The sequence below is a fragment of the Heteronotia binoei genome, chromosome 11 (genome assembly GCF_032191835.1).
Source record: "Heteronotia binoei isolate CCM8104 ecotype False Entrance Well chromosome 11, APGP_CSIRO_Hbin_v1, whole genome shotgun sequence".
Taxonomy (NCBI): domain Eukaryota; kingdom Metazoa; phylum Chordata; class Lepidosauria; order Squamata; family Gekkonidae; genus Heteronotia; species Heteronotia binoei.
In genome coordinates this window covers 13,532,014-13,550,541 of record NC_083233.1, presented here as the reverse complement: position 1 = coordinate 13,550,541, position 18,528 = coordinate 13,532,014, and the positions used below count along the sequence as shown (strand labels likewise).

Sequence of the window (18,528 nt, the reverse complement as noted above, 5' to 3'; positions counted from 1 at the left end):
GTGTGGGCTGGAGGGGACCCGCAGCCTTCTCAGTCGCCCATCCTCCCCTTTCTGACACTGGTACAATCAGGGCACAACCTCTGGCCACAGAGCCCGTTTCCTACCCTTTCACTGAACAACCCTCCAGGATGCTCTTCCCACTTCTCCTCATGGCTCCCCCAAAAGGTGGGGTGGGGGGGAGAAGCGCAGCAGAGCCTTTTGACGGTCCCACTCCGAAGCCTGGTTTCTGGGCTCTGGCCTTGGAAGAGTGCCACGCTGACAGGGAAGGGGGTCAGAGTTGGGGTCCAAGAGAGGAGGGCTCAGAGCCCCTTGCCTCAAAACCTGTTCCCATCCCGAGGCGAACAAAAGACCCCCAGCCAAACAGCCAGGAAGGAACACTGCTGTTCTGTGCGAGGCAGCCCAATCTCAGCTCCTCCTGTCTGTCTTCTTCTCAGGGGTGAGAAACATCAGGGTGCTCCGCTGGCCGGAGCACCCAGAAGAGCCCCGGAGGGAGGGCTACCTCCAGGTGGCGATGGTGGGAGAGGTAAGGGGATTCTCCCTGGTGCCGGAAAGGCCTTGTCCTTGTGAGAGGGAGGGGCCTGGGGGAAGAGGGAGGTCTTTATTCCCCTCCCTGCCCAGGAAGGCCGGGAGGCAGCCGTGGGAATTCTTTGGGCAGTGATGTGAAGGGGGAGATGGCCCTCTCTGTCTCCCTCAGGAAGGCCACGGCTCAACAGGCAGACATTTTGAATTCTGTGCACCCTCAGTGTGCCAGTCCCTTACTAGCCTAACCAAAAGAAAAGGGGCTCGTCCCTGCCTCCGGGACTTCCAGGTCTCCATTGGCAAGGGAAGGAGGCAGGGGACGGAGGGAAGGTGGAGGCTGGGCTACCCAAAGGAAGAGACTCCAGAGAGCTGCCACCTCCAGGGCTTCAGCTAGAAAGAAGGGAGAGGACTCCAAGGGTGCCTTGTTGTTTTCAGGTGTTCCGGGCCCTCCTGAACGAGGAGCAGCAGAAGGAGTTCCTCCTGGCCGGGTGGGAGCAGGCCTTCTGCCTGGCCCAGGAGTGGGTGAGAGAGGGAGGGCTCCTCCTTCTCTTCTCGCTCCTGGGCCGGGCAGAAGAGCTTTTCCGGGGGGAAGAAGACGTGAGTATCTGGGTGAAGCTAGAATGGGCTGGGCAGGGGAGTGGAGGGGAGGGGAGGGGAGGAGGCCAACCTTTCAGCTGTTTGCTGAGAGGAAAGGGAGGCCATGAATCATTGGGGGCATTTCCCACCCTCCTCCAGGGCGATGACATCAGAGCCAACCTCTCTGCCCGTTTGTGGCATCTGTGGCAGGGCAGAGAGGTCCCCCCGGAAATGAGGGAGCTCCTGCCGGAGACAGGTAAGGCCCGTTTCCACAAAGGGGGGGGCAGGGAGAGAGGTGTGTCCTCAGCGGCCCAAGAGGAGCCCAAGCTGCTCCTGCTCCACACCAAGGCCCCTCACGGGTCACCTCAGCTGGTTCCTGAGTGCCCCTCTGAAACGTGGCTGAAAGGGACCAGCCCAGAGGCTGCTGGGTCTCTTCAGTCCAAGGCCAGGCCAAAGCGGGCTCCTTCTGAGGAAGCCCTTTCCCACAGAGGGCAGGTTTCCCTTCCCAGCCTGAGACCTCATCTGGGGCGGGGAACCTGCAGTCCAGAAGCAATCCCTCCATTTCTTTTTGACATCTGTCTGTCTGTCTTCTCTTCCATCCAGAGGAGTAGGGGCAGGAGAACAGAGCGGCCAGTCCCAGGGTGAGGCGATACCAAGTCAGTGGCAGCCATTTTCTCCCCCTGGGTCCCTCACGGAGGCTCCTCCCTTTCCCTTCCCCTTCTAAGCCCAGCCCACTGTCTGCTCTCCTGTCATGGCCAACAAGGGCCTCCCAGTTCCAGGAGAGGGACGACAGGCCTCGCCTGCCTAATGTTCCTGCCCGCCAGGCCGGGCGATTCCCTTCCTTCCCGTTTCCCCTTGAAACGGCGCGCTGGCAGTGATTGGCCCCCGGAGAGCCTGGCTGCATGAAGAGGCAGGGGGGAGAGAAGGGTCGTCTGGCTGAAGCTCTCTCTAGAGGTGCTCCCTCCATCCTTTGGGAGTCTCCCGAGGGGTGGGCGGCAGGGGTAGGATCTCTTCCCCCATGCCTGCTGGAATGTCCCAAGACAGGCTCAGGAAGCGGGGGGCTTTCTCCCTCCCCAGGGGTGCAAAAGCAGGGAGGAGATCTCCCCCCCTCCATTCTATCCAGTGGAGCCATAGGAGAGAATGGATCTGGGCCCAGCGACCCCCGGAGAAGGGGGGGCACAAGCAGTCAGTGTTGCTGCCGCCAAAGGATGTGGGGCCAGCCCTGCGTCTCCGGAGTCAGGAGAGAGCTCCAGCCAAGCGGTGTGGTTCCCCTCTCTCCCCCATGCCCCTTTTACAAGCATGTGGGGGTGACAGAGCCGAGGCTGCAGTTCTAGTGCCCTTGGCCCCGCCCCCACCCCTGCCCCAGGCAGACCCAGCAAAGCGAGGCTGGGGCGAGGCTTGCTCTCCTCCGAGCCCGATTTCCCTTGCAAGGGTTCAGAGGAAAGCACATGCCAATGCACCACCCTGCTCTCGGCTTCCCAGGTTTGCGCAGACCTGGGGAGTTGAGAGGGGGCAGGGTGGGGCAAGGGGGCCCCCCAGCACCCCTGTAGGTCAGGAGGCACTCTAGGTGGTTGCCTACCTGGCATACTCCCACGCACCGGATCTGGGCGGTGACATTTGCAGGGGCTGCTGGAAGTGTTGGTGTGTGCCGGTGCCGGGATGGAGCCCAGGGCACAGCTGAGGCTGGAAAGCTTTCCTCGGTCACTTCTCCCTTCTTCAGGAGCCCTCTTGCTCTTTCAGAAGGCAGCAGTGACTCAGGAAAGCTCATTCATACCTACCACATGTTGTGTTGCTTTTTCCGGTACTCCTGGCCACTTGCTTTAAAGAGGAAGCTCTGATGATGACGATGATGATGATGATGATGATGATGATGATGATGATGATGATGATGATGATGATGATGATGATGATGATGATGATGATATCTGTGCTATTGAAGATAGATGGCATGGGTTTCTGTTGCTTTTAAAAACTCTCTCTTTTTCAATTATCTCCCCCACCCTCTCTGTCCAGCTTTTTGAGGCAAAACCACCCAGCCCAACAGAAGAACACCTGCTGCAAAGGGCTCCTGACGTCCAAAGCCAAACCAGGGAGTTTCCAGGTCCGGGAGAGCCAAAGCAAAACGGGGGACTTCACTTTGTCCATCAGGAGGAATGACGAAGTGACCCACATCAAGATCCAGAATATGGGGAACTACTACGACCTCTATGGTGAGAAGTTTGCCATTTTGCCTGAGCTGGTCCAGTACTACACCGAACAGCAGACTCTGCTGCGGGAGAAGAACAGCAACATCATAGGGCTGAAATACCCCTTCAATTGCCAGAATCCTGCCTTGGAAAGGTGGTGCCATGGCCACTTGACAGGCAAAGAAGCTGAGGGGCACCTGACGTCCAAAGGCAAACCAGGGAGTTTCCTGGTCTGGGAGAGCCAAAGCAAAACTGGGGACTTCACTTTGTCCATCAGAAGGAAAGAGGAGGTGACCCACATTAAGATATACAACGTGGGGAACTTCTGCGACCTCTATGGTGAGCTGGTCCAGCATAACACCGAACAGTAGGGTCAGCTGCCGGAGAAGAACAGCAACAGCATAGAGCTGAAATACCCACTGAATTGCCAGAATCCTACCTCGGAAAGGTGTTACAATGGCCGCTTGAAAGGCAAAGAAGCCGAACAGCTCCTGACGTCCAAAGGCAAACCAGGGAGTTTCCTGGTCTGGGATAGCCAAAGGAAATGGAGAGACTACACTTTGTCCATCAGGAGGAAAGACGAGGTAACCTACATCAAAATCCAGAATATGGGGAACTACTACGACCTCTATGGTGAGAAGTTTGCCACTTTTCCTGAGCTGGTTCACTACACCGAACTACTACGACCTCTATGGTGAGAAGTTTGCCACTTTGCCTGAGCTGGTCCAGTATTAGACCCAACAGCAGCCTCTGCTGCGGGAGAAGAACAGCAATATCATAGAGCTGAAATACCCCCTCAATTTCCAGAATCCTGCCTTGCAAAGGTGGTGCCATGGCCACTTGACAGGCAAAGAAGCTGAATGACGAGGTGACCCACATCAAGATCCAGAATATGGGGAACTACTACGACCTCTATGGTGAGAAGTTTGCCACTTTGCCTGAGCTGGTCCAGTACTATACTGAACAGCAGCCTCTGCTGCTGGAGAAGAACAGCAATATCATAGAGCTGAAATACCCCCTCAAATGCCAGAATCCTGCCTTGCAAAGGTGGTGCAATGGCCACTTGACAGGCAAAGAGGCCGAGGGGCTCCTGACGTCCAAAGGCAAACCAGGGAGTTTCCAGGTCTGGGAGAGCCAAAGCAAAACTGGGGACTTCACTTTGTCCATCAGTAGGAATGACGAGGTGATCCACATCAAGATCCAGAATATGGGGAACTACTACGACCTCTATGGTGAGAAGTTTGCCACTTTGCCAGAGCTGGTCCAGTGTTACACCAAACAGCGGCGTCTGCTGCGGGAGAAGTACAGCAATATCATAGAGCTGAAATACCCCTTCAATTGCCAGAATCCTGCCTTGCAAAGGTGGTGCCATGGCCACTTGACAGGCAAAGAAGCTGAAGGGCTCCTGACGTCCAAAGGCAAACCAGGGAGTTTCCTGGACTGGGAGACCAAAGCAAATGGGGGGACTTCACTTTGTCCATCAGGAGGAATGACGAGGTGACCCACATCACGATATACAACGCGGGGAACTTCTACGACCTCTATGGTGAGCTGGTCCAGCATTACACCGAACAGTAGGGTCTGCTGCCAGAGAACAACAGCAACACCATAGAGCTGAAATACCCACTCAATTGCCAGGATCCTACCTCGGAAAGGTGTTACAATGGCCGCTTGAAAGGCAAAGAAGCCGAACAGCTCCTGACGTCCAAAGGCAAACCAGGGAGTTTCCTGGTCTGGGAGAGCCAAAGCAGATGGGGGGACTTCATTTTGTCCATCAGGAGGAAAGAGGAGATGACCCACATCAAGATATAGAACGTGGGGAACTTCTACGACCTCTATGGTGAGCTGGTCCAGGATTACACAGAACAGTAGGATCTCCTGCCGGAGAAGAACAGAAACATCATAGAGCTGAAATACCCACTCAATTGCCAGGATCCTACCTCGGAAAGGTGGTACAATGGCCGCTTGACAGGCAAAGAAGCCGAGGGGCTCCTGACGTCCAAAGGCAAACCAGGGAGTTTCCTGGTCTGGGATAGCAAAAGCAAATGGGGAGACTACACTTTGTCCATCAGGAGGAATGACGAGGTGACCCACATCAAGATCCAGAATATGGGGAACTACTACGACCTCTATGGTGAGAAGTTTGGCACTTTGCCTGAGCTGGTCCAGTACTACACCGAACAGCAGCATCTGCTGAGGGAAAAGAACAGCAATATCATAGAGCTGAAATACCCACTCAATTGCCAGAATCCTGCCTTGGAAAGGTGGTGCAATGGCCACTTGACAGACAAAGAGGTCGAGGGGCTCCTTACGTCTAAAGGCAAACCAGGGAGTTTCCTGGTCTGGGAGACCAAAGCAAAAGAAGGGACTTAACTGTGTCCATCAGGAGTAAAGAGTAGGTGACCCACATCACGATATACAATGTGGGGAACTTCTACGACCTCTATGGTGAGCTGGTCCAGCATTACATCGAACAGTAGGGTCTGCTGCCGGAGAAGAACAGCAACAGCATAGAGCTGAAATACCCACTCAATTGCCAGGATGCTGCTTCGGAAAGGTGTTACAATAGCCGCTTGAAGGCAAAGAAGCCGAACAGCTCCTGACGTCCAAAGGCAAACCAGGGAGTTTCCTGGTCTTGGAGAGTCGAAGCAAATGGGGAGACTACACTTTGTCCATCAGGAGGAATGACGAGGTGACCCACATCAAGATCCAGAATATGGGGAACTACTACGACCTCTATGGTGAGACGTTTGCCACTTTGCCTGAGCTGGTCCAGTACTACACCGAACAGCAGACTCTGCTGCGGGAAAAGAACAGCAATATCATAGAGCTGAAATACCCCCTCAATTTCCAGAATCCTGCCTTGCAAAGGTGGTGCCATGGCCACTTGACAGGCAAAGAAGCTGAAGGGCTCCTGACATCCAAAGGCAAACCAGGGAGTTTCCTGGACTGGGAGACCAAAGCAAATGGGGGGACTTCACTTTGTCCATCAGGAGGAATGACGAGGTGACCCACATCACGATATACAACGTGGGGAACTTCTACGACCTCTATGGTGAGCTGGTCCAGCATTACACCGAACAGTAGGGTCTGCTGCCGAAGAAGAACAGCAACACCATAGAGCTGAAATACCCACTCAATTGCCAGGATCCTACCTCGGAAAGGTGTTACAATGGCCGCTTGAAAGGCAAAGAAGCCGAACAGCTCCTGACGTCCAAAGGCAAACCAGGGAGTTTCCTGGTCTGGGAGAGCCAAAGCAGATGGGGGGACTTCATTTTGTCCTTCAGGAGGAAAGAGGAGGTGACCCACATCAAGATCCAGAATATGGGGAACTACTACGACCTCTATGATGAGAAGTTTGCCACTTTGCCTGAGCTGGTCCAGTACTACACCGAACAGCAGCCTCTGCTGCGGGAGAAGAACAGCAATATCATTGAGCTGAAATACCCCCTCAATTGCCAGAATCCTGCCTTGGAAAGGTGGTACAATAACCACTTGACAGGCAAAGAAGACGAGGGTCTCCTGACATCCAAAGGCAAACCAGGGAGTTTCCTGGTCTGGGAGAGCCAAAGCAAATGGGTGGACTTCACTTGGTCCATCAGGAGGAATGACGAGGTGACCCACATCAAGATCCAGAATATGGGGAACTACTACAACCTCTATAGTTAGAGGTTTGCCACTTTGCCTGAGCTGGACCAGTATTACACCAAATAGCAGCGTCCGCTGTGGGAGAGGAACAGCAACATCATAGAGGTGAAATACCTACTCAATTGCCAGCATCCTACGTTGGAAAGGTGATATAACGGCCAATTGATAGGCAAAGAAGCCGAGGAGCTCCTGACGTCCAAAGGCAAACCAGGGAGTTTCCTGGTCTGGGAGACCAAAGCAAAAGAAGGGACTTAACTGTGTCCATCAGGAGGAAAGAGGAGGTGACCCACATCACGATATACAACGTGGGGAACTTCTATGACCTCTATGGTGAGCTGGTCCAGCATTACACCGAACAGTAGGGTCTGCTGCCGGAGAAGAACAGCAACAGCATAGAGCTGAAATACCCACTCAATTGCCAGGATCCTGCCTCGGAAAGGTGTTACAATGGCCGGTCGAAAGGCAAAGAAGCCGAACAGCTCCTGACGTCCAAAGGCAAACCAGGGAGTTTCCTGGTCTGGGATAGCCAAAGCAAATGGGGAGACTACACTTTGTCCATCAGGAGGAATGACAAGGTGACTCACATCAGGATCCAGAATATGGGGAACTACTACGACTTCTATGGTGAGAAGTTTGCCACTTTGCCTGAGCTGGTCCAATACTACACCGAACAGCAGACTCTGCTGCGGGAGAAGAACAGCAATATCATAGAGCTGAAATACCCCCTCAATTACCAGAATCCTGCCTTGGAAAGGTGGTGCAATGGCCACTTGACAGGCAAAGAGGCCAAGAAGCTCCTGACATCCAAAGGCAAACCAGGGAGTTTCCTGGTCTGGGAGACCAAAGCAAATGGGGAGACTTCCCTTTGTCCATCGGGAGGAAAGAGTAGGTGACCCACATCAAGATCCAGAATATGGGGAACTACTACGACCTCTATGGTGAGAAGTCTGCCACTTTGCCTGAGCTGGTCGAGAACTACACCGAACAGCAGCCTCTGCTGCGGGAGAAGAACAGCAATATCATAGAGCTGAAATACCCCCTAAGTTGCCAGAATCCTGCCTTGGAAAGGTGGTACAATGGCTGCTTGACAGGCAAAGAAGTCGAGGAGCTCCTGACGTCCAAAGGCAAACCAGGGAGTTTCCTGGTCTGGTAGAGCCAAAGCAAATGGGGAGACTACACTTTGTCCATCAGGAGGAATGACGAGGTGACCCACATCAAGATCCAGAATATGGGGAACTACTACGACCTCTATAGTTAGAAGTTTGCCACTTTGCCTGAGCTGGACCAGTATTACACCAAATAGCAGCGTCTGTTGTGGGAGAAGAACAGCAACATCATAGAGGTGAAATACCCACTCAATTGCCGGCATCCTACGTCGGAAAGGTGGTATAATCGCCAATTGACAGGCAAAGAAGCTGAGGAGCTCCTGACGTCCAAAGGCAAACCATGGAGTTTCCTACTCTGGGAGACCAAAGCAAAAGAAGGGACTTAACTGTGTCCATCAGGAGGAAAGAGGAGGTGACCCACATCACGATATACAACGTGGGGAACTTCTACGACCTCTATGGTGAGCTGGTCCAGCATTACACCGAACAGTAGGGTCTGCTGCCGGAGAAGAACAGCAACATCATAGAGCTGAAATACCCACTCAATTGCAAGGATCCTGCCTTGGGAAGGTGTTACAATGGCCGGTCGAAAGGCAAAGAAGCCGAACAGCTCCTGATGTCCAAAGGCAAACCAGGGAGTTTCCTGGTCTGGGATAGCCAAAGCAAATGGGGAGACTACACTTTGTCCATCAGGAGGAATGACGAGGTGACCCACATCAAGATCCAGAATATGGGGAACTACTACGATCTCTATGGTAAGAAGTTTGCCACTTTGCCTGAGCTGGTCCAGTACTACACCGAACAGCAGACTCTGCTGCGGGAAAAGAACAGCAATATCATAGAGCTGAAATACCCCCTCAATTTCCAGAATCCTGCCTTGGAAAGGTTTTACAATGGCCACTTGACAGGCAAAGAAGTCGAGGAGCTCCTGATGTCCAAAGGCAAACTAGGGAGTTTCCTGGTCTGGGAGAGCCAAAGCAAATTGGGGGACTTCTATTTGTCCATCAGGAGGAAAGACGAGGTGACCCACATCAAGATCCAGAATATGCGGAACTACTATGACCTCTATGGTGAGAAGTTTGCCACTTTGCCTGAGCTGGTCCAGTATTAGACCCAACAGCAGCCTCTGCTGCGGGAGAAGAACAGCAATATCATACAGCTGAAATACCCCCTCAATTGCCAGAATCCTGCCTTGGAAAGGTTTTACAATGGCCACTTGACAGGCAAAGAAGCCGATGAGCTCCTGACGTCCTAAGGCAAACCATGGAGTTTTCTGGCCTGGGAGAGCCAAAGCAAATGGGGGGACTTTACTTTGTCAGTTAGGAGGAAAGAGGAGATGACCTACATAAAGATATAGAATGTCCGAACTTCTACGAACTATATGGTGAGCTGGTCCAGCATAACACCGAACAGTAGGGTCTGCTGCTGGAGAAGAACAGCAACATCATAGGGCTGAAATACCCACTCAATTGCTAGAACCCTGCCTTGGAAAGATGGTACAATGGCCGCTTGAAAAGCAGAGAAGCCGAGGGGCACCTGACATCCAAAGGCAAATCAGGGAGTTTCCTGGTTTGGGAGAGCCAAAGCAAATGAGGGGACTTCACTTTGTCCATCAGGAGGAATGACGAGGTGACCCACATCAAGATTCAGAATATGGGGAACAACTACGACCTCTATGGTGAGAAGTTTACCACTTTGCCAGGGCTGGTCCAGTGTTACACCAAAAAGCAGCGTCTGCTGCAGGAGAGGAACAGCAATATCATAGAGCTGAAATACCCCCTCAATTGCCAGAATCCTGCCTTGGAAAGGTGGTGCCATGGCCACTTGACAGGCAAAGAAGCTGAAGGGCTCCTGACGTCCAAAGGCAAACCAGGGAGTTTCCTGGACTGGGAGACCAAAGCAAATGGGGGGACTTCACTTTGTCCATCAGGAGGAATGATGAGGTGACCCACATCACGATATAAAATGTGGGGAACTTCTACGACCTCTATGGTGAGCTGGTCCAGCATTACACCGAACAGTAGGATCTCCTGCCGGAGAAGAACAGCAACATCATAGAGCTGAAATACCCACTCAATTGCCAGGATCCTACCTCGGAAAGGTGTTACAATGGCCGCTTGACAGGCAAAAAAGCCGAGGAGCTCCTGACATCCAAAGGCAAACCAGGGAGTTTCCTGGTCTGGGATAGCCAAAGGAAATGGGGAGACTACACTTTGTCCATCAGGAGGAATGACGAGGCGACCTACATCAAGATCCAGAATATGGGGAACTACTACGACCTCTATGGTGAGAAGTTTGGCACTTTGCCTGAGCTGGTCCAGTACTACACTGAACAGCAGCGTCTGCTGAGGGAGAAGAACAGCAATATCATAGAGCTGAAATACCCCCTCAATTTCCAGAATCCTGCCTTGGAAAGGTGGTGCAATGGCCACTTGACAGGCAAAGAGGCCAAGGTGCTCCTTACGTCCTAAGACAAACCAGGGAGTTTCCTGGTCTGGGAGACCAAAGCAAAAGAAGGGCCTTAACTGTGTCCATCAGGAGTAAAGAGTAGGTGACCCACATCACGATATACAACGTGGGGAACTTCTACGACCTCTATGCTGAGCTGGTCCAGCATTACACCGAACAGTAGGGTCTACTGCTGGAGAAGAAAGGCAACAGCATAGAGCTGAAATACCCACTCAATTGCCAGGATCCTGCTTCGGAAAGGTGTTACAATGGCCGCTTGAAAGGCAAAGAAGCCCAACAGCTCCTGACGTCCAAAGGCAAACCAGAGAGTTTCCTGGTCTGGGAGAGTCGAAGCAAATGGGGAGTTTCCTGGACTGGGAGACCAAAGCAAATGGGGGGACTTCACTTTGTCCATCAGGAGGAATGATGAAGTGACCCACATCACGATATACAACGTGGGGAACTACTACGACCTCTATGGTGAGAAGTTTGCCACTTTGCCTGAGCTGGACCAGTAGTACTCCGAACAGCAGCGTCTGCTGAGGGAAAAGAACAGCAACATCATAGAGCTGAAATACCCACTGAATTGCCGGGATCCTACCTCTGAAAGGTGTTACAATGGCCGCTTGAAAGGCAAAGAAGCCGAACAGCTCCTGACTTCCAAATGCAAACTAGGGAGGTTCCTGTTAGGGGAGAGCCAAAGCAAATGGGGAGACTACACTTTGTCCATCAGGAGGAATGACAAAGTGACCCACATCAAGATCCAGAATATGGGGAACTACTACAACCTCTATGGTGAGAAGTTTGCCATTTTGCATCAGCTGGTCCAGTACTACACCAAACAGCAGCGTCTGCTGCGGGAGAAGAACAGCAATATCATAGAGCTGAAATACCCCCTCAATTACCAGAATCCTGCCTTGGAAAGGTGGTGCAATGGCCACTTGACAGGCAAAGAGGCCAAGAGGCTCCTGACATCCACAGGCAAACCAGGGAGTTTCCTGGTCTGGGAGACCAAAGCAAAAGAAGAGACTACACTTTGTCCATCGGGAGGAAAGAGGAGGTGACCCACATCAAGATATATAATGTCTGGAACTTCTACGACCTCTATGGTTAGCTGGTCCAGTATAACACCGAACAGTAGGGTCTGCTGCCGGAGAAGAACAGCAACATCATAGAGCTAAAATACCCACTCAATTGCCAGGATCCTACCTCGGAAAGGTGGTACAATGGCCACTTGACAGGCAATGAAGCCGAACTCCTGACATCCAAAGGCAAACCAGGGAGTTTCCTTGTATGGGAGAGCCAAAGCAAATGGGGAGAATTCCCTTTGTCCATCAGGAGGAATGACGAGGTGATCCACATCAAGATCCAGAATATGGGGAACTACTATGACCTCTATGGTGAGAAGTCTGCCACTTTGCCTGAGCTGGTCGAGAACTACACCGAACAGCAGCCTCTGCTGCGGGAGAAGAACAGCAATATCATAGAGCTGAAATACCCCCTCAGTTGCCAGAATCCTGCCTTGGAAAGGTGGTACAATGGCTGCTTGACAGGCAAAGAAGTCGAGGAGCTCCTGACGTCCAACGGCAAACCAGGGAGTTTCCTGGTCTGGGAGAGCCAAAGCAAATGGGGGGACTTCTCTTTGTCCATCAGGAGGAAAGACGAGGTGACCCACATCAAGATCCAGAATATGGGGAACTACTACGACCTCTGTACTTAGAAGTGTGCCACTTTGCCTGAGCTGGACCAGTACTACACCGAACAGCAGCGTCTGCTGAGGGAAAAGAACAGCAACATCATAGAGCTGAAATACCCACTGAATTGCCGGGATCCTACCTCGGAAAGGTGTTACAATGGCCACTTGAAAGGCAAAGAAGCCGAACAGCTCCTGACTTCCAAATGCAAACTAGGTGGGTTCCTGTTAGGGGAGAGCCAAAGCAAATGGGGAGACGACACTTTGTCCATCGGGCGGAATGGCGAGGTGACCCCCATCAAGATCCAGAATATGGGGAACTACTACGACCTCTATGGTGAGAAGTTTGCCACTTTGCCAGAGCTGGTCCATTATTACACCAAACAGCAGGTTCTGCTGCGGGAGAGGAACAGCAATATCATAGAGCTGAAATACCCCCTTAATTGCCAGAATCCTGCCTTGGAAAGGTGGTACAATGGCCAATTGACAGGCGAAGAAGTCGAGGAGCTCCTGAGGTAAAAAGGCAAACCAGGGAGTTTCCTGGTCTGGAAGAGCCAAAGCAAATGGGGGGACTTCACTTTGTCCATCAGGAGGAATGACGAGGTGACCCACATCAAGATCCAGAATATGGGGAACTACTACGACCTCTATGGTGAGAAGTTTGCCACTTTGCCTGAGCTGGTCCAGTACTATACTGAACAGCAGACTCTGCTGCGGGGAAGAACAGCAATATCATAGAGCTGAAATACCCCCTCAATTACCAGAATCCTGCCTTGGAAAGGTGGTGCAATGGCCACTTGACAGGCAAAGAGGCCGAGAGGCTCCTGATGTCCAAAGGGAAACCAGGGAGTTTCCTGGTCTGGGAGACCAAAGCCAAAGAAGAGACTTTGTCCTTTGGGAGGAGAGAGTAGGTGACCCACATCACGATATACAACGTGGGGAACTTCTACGACCTCTATGGTGAGCTGGTCCAGCATTACACCGAACAGTAGGGTCAGCTGCCGGAGAAGAGCAGCAACATCATAGAGCTGAGATACCCACTCAATTACCCACTCAAGGTGGTGCCATGGCCACTTGACAGGCAAAGAAGCTGAATGACGAGGTGACCCACATCAAGATCCAGAATATGGGGAACTACTACGACCTCTATGGTGAGAAGTTTGCCACTTTGCCTGAGCTGGTCCAGTACTATACTGAACAGCAGCCTCTGCTGCTGGAGAAGAACAGCAATATCATAGAGCTGAAATACCCCCTCAATTTCCAGAATCCTGCCTTGGAAAGGTTTTACAATGGCCACTTGACAGGCAAAGAAGTCGAGCTCCTGACGTCCAAAGGCAAACCAGGGAGTTTCCTGGTCTGGGAGAGCCAAAGCAAATGGGGGGACTTCTCTTTGTCCATCAGGAGGAAAGACGAGGTGACCCACATCAAGATCCAGAATATGGGGAACTACTACGACCTCTATGGTGAGAAGTTTGCCACTTTGCCTGAGCTGGTCCAGAATTAGACCCAACAGCAGCCTCTGCTGCGGGAGAAGAACAGCAATATCATAGAGCTGAAATACCCCCTCAATTTCCAGAATCCTGCCTTGGAAAGGTTTTACAATGGCCACTTGACAGGCAAGGAAGCCGAGGAGCTCCTGACGTCCTAAGGCAAACCATGGAGTTTTCTGGCCTGGGAGAACCAAAGCAAATGGGGGGACTTTACTTTGTCAGTTAGGAGGAAAGAGGAGGTGACCTACATAAAGATACAGAATGTCCGGAACTTCTACGACCTCTATGGTGAGCTGGTCCAGCATTACACCGAACAGTAGGGTCTGCTGCCGGAGAAGAACAGCAATATCATAGAGCTGAAATACCCACTCAATTGCCAGGATCCTGCCTCGGAAAGGTGGTACAATGGCCACTTGACAGGCAAAGAAGCCGAGCTCCTGACGTCCAAAGGCAAACCAGGGAGTTTCCTGGTATGGGAGAGCCAAAGCAAATGGGGAGACTTCCCTTTGTTCATCAGGAGGAATGACGAGGTGACCCACATCAAGATCCAGAATATGGGGAACTACTACGACCTCTATGGTGAGAAGTTTGCTACTTTGCCTAAGCTGGTCCAGTATTACATCGAACAGCAGCGTCTGCTGCAGGAGAAGAACAGCAACCTCATAGAGCAAAGGCAAACCAGGTGTTTCCTGGTCTGGGAGAGAGAAAGCAATTGGGGGGACTTCACTTTTTACATCAGGAGGCATGACGAGGTGACCCACATCAAGGTTTAGAATGTGGGGAACTTCTACGACCTCTATGGTGAGCTGTTCCAGTATTGCACCGAACATCAGCGTCTACTGCGGGAGAAGAACAGCAACATCATAGAGCGGAAATGCCCCCTCAATTGCCAGGATCCTACCTTGGATTGATGGTACCATGGCCTCTTGACAGTTAAAGAAGCCGAGGAGCTCCTGACGTCCAAAGGCAAACCAGGGAGTTTCCTGGTCTGGGAGAGCCAAAGCAAATGGGGGAACTTTGTCTTGTCGGTGCTGATGAATGAGGACAAGACTGACACAGGGGACCGGAAGCCCCGTGTGACCCACATAATGATCCGGTATCAGCCGGATGGGAAGTACGATGTCAGAGGTGGTGAGCACTTTGACACCCTCACAGACTTGGTGGAGCATTACACGAAGAACCCCATGGTGGGAAAGTCTGGGGCTGTGGTGCATCTGAAACAGCCTTTCAGCACCACAAGGATCAATGCAGCCAACATTGACAACTGAGAGAAGGAGCTGAACAAAACAGCCGACCAAAGCGAGAAGTCCAAGCAAGGACTCTGGGAAGAGTTTGAGAGGTTGCAGCAACAGGAGTGTAAACTCCTCTATCCTCGGGAATAAGGGCAGTGTATGGGAAACAACGGGAAGAATCGCTACAAAAATATCCTTCCCTTTGACACAACGTGAGTGGCTCCCCAAGACGTGGATGAGAGTGCCCCCCGTTCCGATTACATCAATGCCAATTATATTGAGAATATGGACAGGGAGGAGCGACCCTGACGGTTCAAGCACTTCCAGTTCTTCAGCTAGTCGGACCATGGGATTCCCAACGAGCCAGGAGGCATCCTGCACTTTCTGGACCAAGTCAACCAAGTTCAGCAAAGCTTTGCAGATACTGGGCCGATTGTCGTACACTGCAGTGCTGGAATCGGACAAACTGGCACCATCATCGTGATAGACATCTTGATGGACACCATTTACAGGCAAGGCTTGAATTGCGACATCGATATTCCCAAGACAATCCAGAGGCAGGGCTCTGCAATGGTACAGACCGAAGAACAGTCCAAGTTTGTCTATATGGCTGTGCAGCAATACATCGCTAGGGGCGCCCAAGGGCAAATGGTGCCCGAGGCAAACTCCGAAGCCCGCCCTCCACAGTGCCCCACCTCCCCCCGGATCCCTCCCTTGGCCACACCTCCTCCCACCCTTCCCTCCCAGGTCAATTTCAGTGCCGGGGAGACGGTGCTCGAGCGTCACACTCCCTGGTGGGCCATCTAAAGCCGCCCCCCCGCTGCCGCCATGCCAAACATCTGATAAAGACTACGAACGCCTAAGACTCACTCAAAGTCAGCACTGTGGGGCCAGCCAGCTGACAGGCCACAGCAGGAAGGAAAGGGCCCATGCTGCCGCTCCCTCCTCCCACTTCCTTCCCCTCCAGGAAGTGGGAGGTGGCGGTGGTGGTGGCGGATGCCCTTTCCTTCCTGCTGCAGCAGGCCAGCCGGCCCCACAGCACTGACTTTGAGTAAGTCTTTCGCGTTTGCAATCTTTATCAGGTGGGCGGCGGTGGCAACGGGGTGGGGGTCGGCTTTAGATGGCCTGCTGGGGAGTGTGGCGCTCGAACGCTGGCTCTCCGGCACTGAAATTGACCAGGGAGGGAAGGGTAGGAGGAGGAGGCATGGCCGAGGGGGGGAAGCCGAGGGGAGGTGGGGCGTTATGGAGGGCAGGCTCGGGAGTTTGCCAAGGGCACCATTCGCCCTTTGGCCACCCTGACGATGTATTGCTGCACGGCCACGTAGACAAACTTGTACTGTGCTTCAGTCTGTACCATTGCAGACCCCTGCCACCACACCATCTGGATTGTCCTCGGAATATCGATGTTTGCCGAGGGAGGGAGGGGGGAGCCCAATTCGTCACCCCCTACCTCCCCGCGCCCTAGGCAATCCCCAACTTTGGCTAGTGGCAGGGCCGGCCCTGAACATCACCACCGAACAGAAGCGGCTAGAGGAGGAACAGAGAAACACATGGAAAGAGCGGGAATACTTGAATATCAGATACCTTCCAACAGAGAAACCCAGGTCCCCTTCACCAGGGGCTGATGATGAATCGTCCTCCGTCTATGAGAACCTCAAGGTCAAGACCCCAACAGTTGCGGAGAGGAACAGCTTCGGGAGATAGTAGTTTGAGAAGCGCATGCACGGACTTCAGCGAGAGTTGTGCCCCTCCGCTTCCCTCACCTCTAGTGAATAAACAATTTTATTAGTAACATATGGTAGTAGAACTATAACTACAACTTATAAAAAGCTTAATATATATTAAGAAAAAGACCATCATTCTCCCCCACATCTTACTTTCTCCCACCCCTCCCCCAATTACTTGACCCCCGCCAGTGTTATTTTCTTTAAAAAAACAGATATTAAAGGTACCCTTAACTATCAAGAAAAAAAACGAAACAAAAAAGAAACATAGGGAAGAAGAACCCCCTTCAAGAGTTATATTGTTATCTTAAAAATCTTAATCCTCAAAAATTGTCCAATGTCCTTTTATTTTCCACTCTTTCTCTACATATCTTCTGAATTTCTTCCACTCTTGGTTAAAAAGTTCTAAATCACAGTCTCTTAATTTTCTTGTTAATTTGTCCATTTCACTCCATGACATAACTTTCATAATCCAGTCCCATTTTTCTGGTATTTTTTCTTGCTTCCACAACTGCGCATACAATGTCCTAGCAGCTGAGAGCAAGTACCATATTAATGTTCTATCTTCTTTTGGAAATTTTTCCATTTGTAATCCCAGCAGAAAAGTCTCTGCCTCTTTATTGAATTCATATCCCAGGATCTTAGATATCTCTTGTTGAATCATTTGCCAAAACATTTTAGCTCTTTCACAAGTCCACCACATATGGTAGAAAGAACCTTCATGCTTTTTACATTTCCAGCACCTATCTGGCATCTTATTGTTCATCTTTGCTAATTTTTTTGGAGTCATATACCATCTATACATCATCTTAAAACAGTTCTCTTTAATACTATGACATGTTGCGAGTTTCATGGAATTTTTCCACAGATATTCCCAAGATTCCATCTTTATTTCTTTATTTACATTAATTGCCCATTTTATCATTTGAGATTTCACTACTTCATCTTCTGTAGCCCATTGTAAAAGTAATTTGTACACTTTTGAAATTAATTTCTCATTATCTCCAAGCAGAACTCTTTCCATTTCTGTTTGTTCTTTCCTTATTCCTTCAGCTTTGATATCATTCTCCATCAAACTTTTTATTTGTTGCATTTGAAACCAATCATATTTATAGTTTAGTTCTTCTGCAGTTTTCAATTCTATTTTCCCGCTTTGTATTTTTAGTAACTGGTTGTATGATAGTTGTTTTTCCTTGACTGTTTTGGCCGTTAACTTTATCACTTCAGCCGGCACTATCCATAAAGGTCTCCTCTCATCACCATATTTCTTGTACTTTATCCACACATTTAATAAGCTACTCCTTATATAATGGTGAGAGAAAAGACCGTCCATCTTCTTTTTTCCATAGTACAAATATGCATGCCAGCCGAATTTTTTTCCATGGCCTTCTAACATTAGAAGTTTTTTATTTAATAACGTTATCCATTCTTTTAACCATACTAAACAAATTGCTTCATGATACAGTTTCAAATCTGGTAATTGGAATCCACCTCTCTCTTTCGCATCTATCAGGACTTTCATTTTAATTCTAGGTTTCCTCCCGGCCCACACAAATTCCGAAATTTTTCTTCGCCATTTATCAAATTGCTTAGCATCTTTCACAATGGGGATGGTTTGAAACAGATACATAATCCTTGGTAAAATATTCATTTTTACTGCAGCTATTCTACCCAACAGTGACAAATTGAGCTTGTTCCACTTTAGCATATCTTCTTCTATTTTACGCCATAGCTTTTCATAATTGTTCTTAAACAAATCAATATTTTTCATTGTTATCTCTACCCCTAGGTATTTTACCTTAGAGGTAACTTCACAACCCGTTAGTCTTTGTAGTTCTTGTTGTCTATTTTTCTGCATATTCTTACATAAGATTTTTGATTTTTCTTTGTTTATATAAAGTCCCGC

At 50.7% G+C, this 18,528-nt stretch overlaps 1 pseudogene; it reads left to right on the top strand.

Annotated features, from left to right (window-relative positions):
* Positions 1-4,964: 4,964 nt before the first annotated feature.
* LOC132579582 (tyrosine-protein phosphatase non-receptor type 11-like) lies at positions 4,965-16,602 on the top strand (annotated as a pseudogene).
* The last annotated feature ends 1,926 nt before the right edge of the window (positions 16,603-18,528 follow it).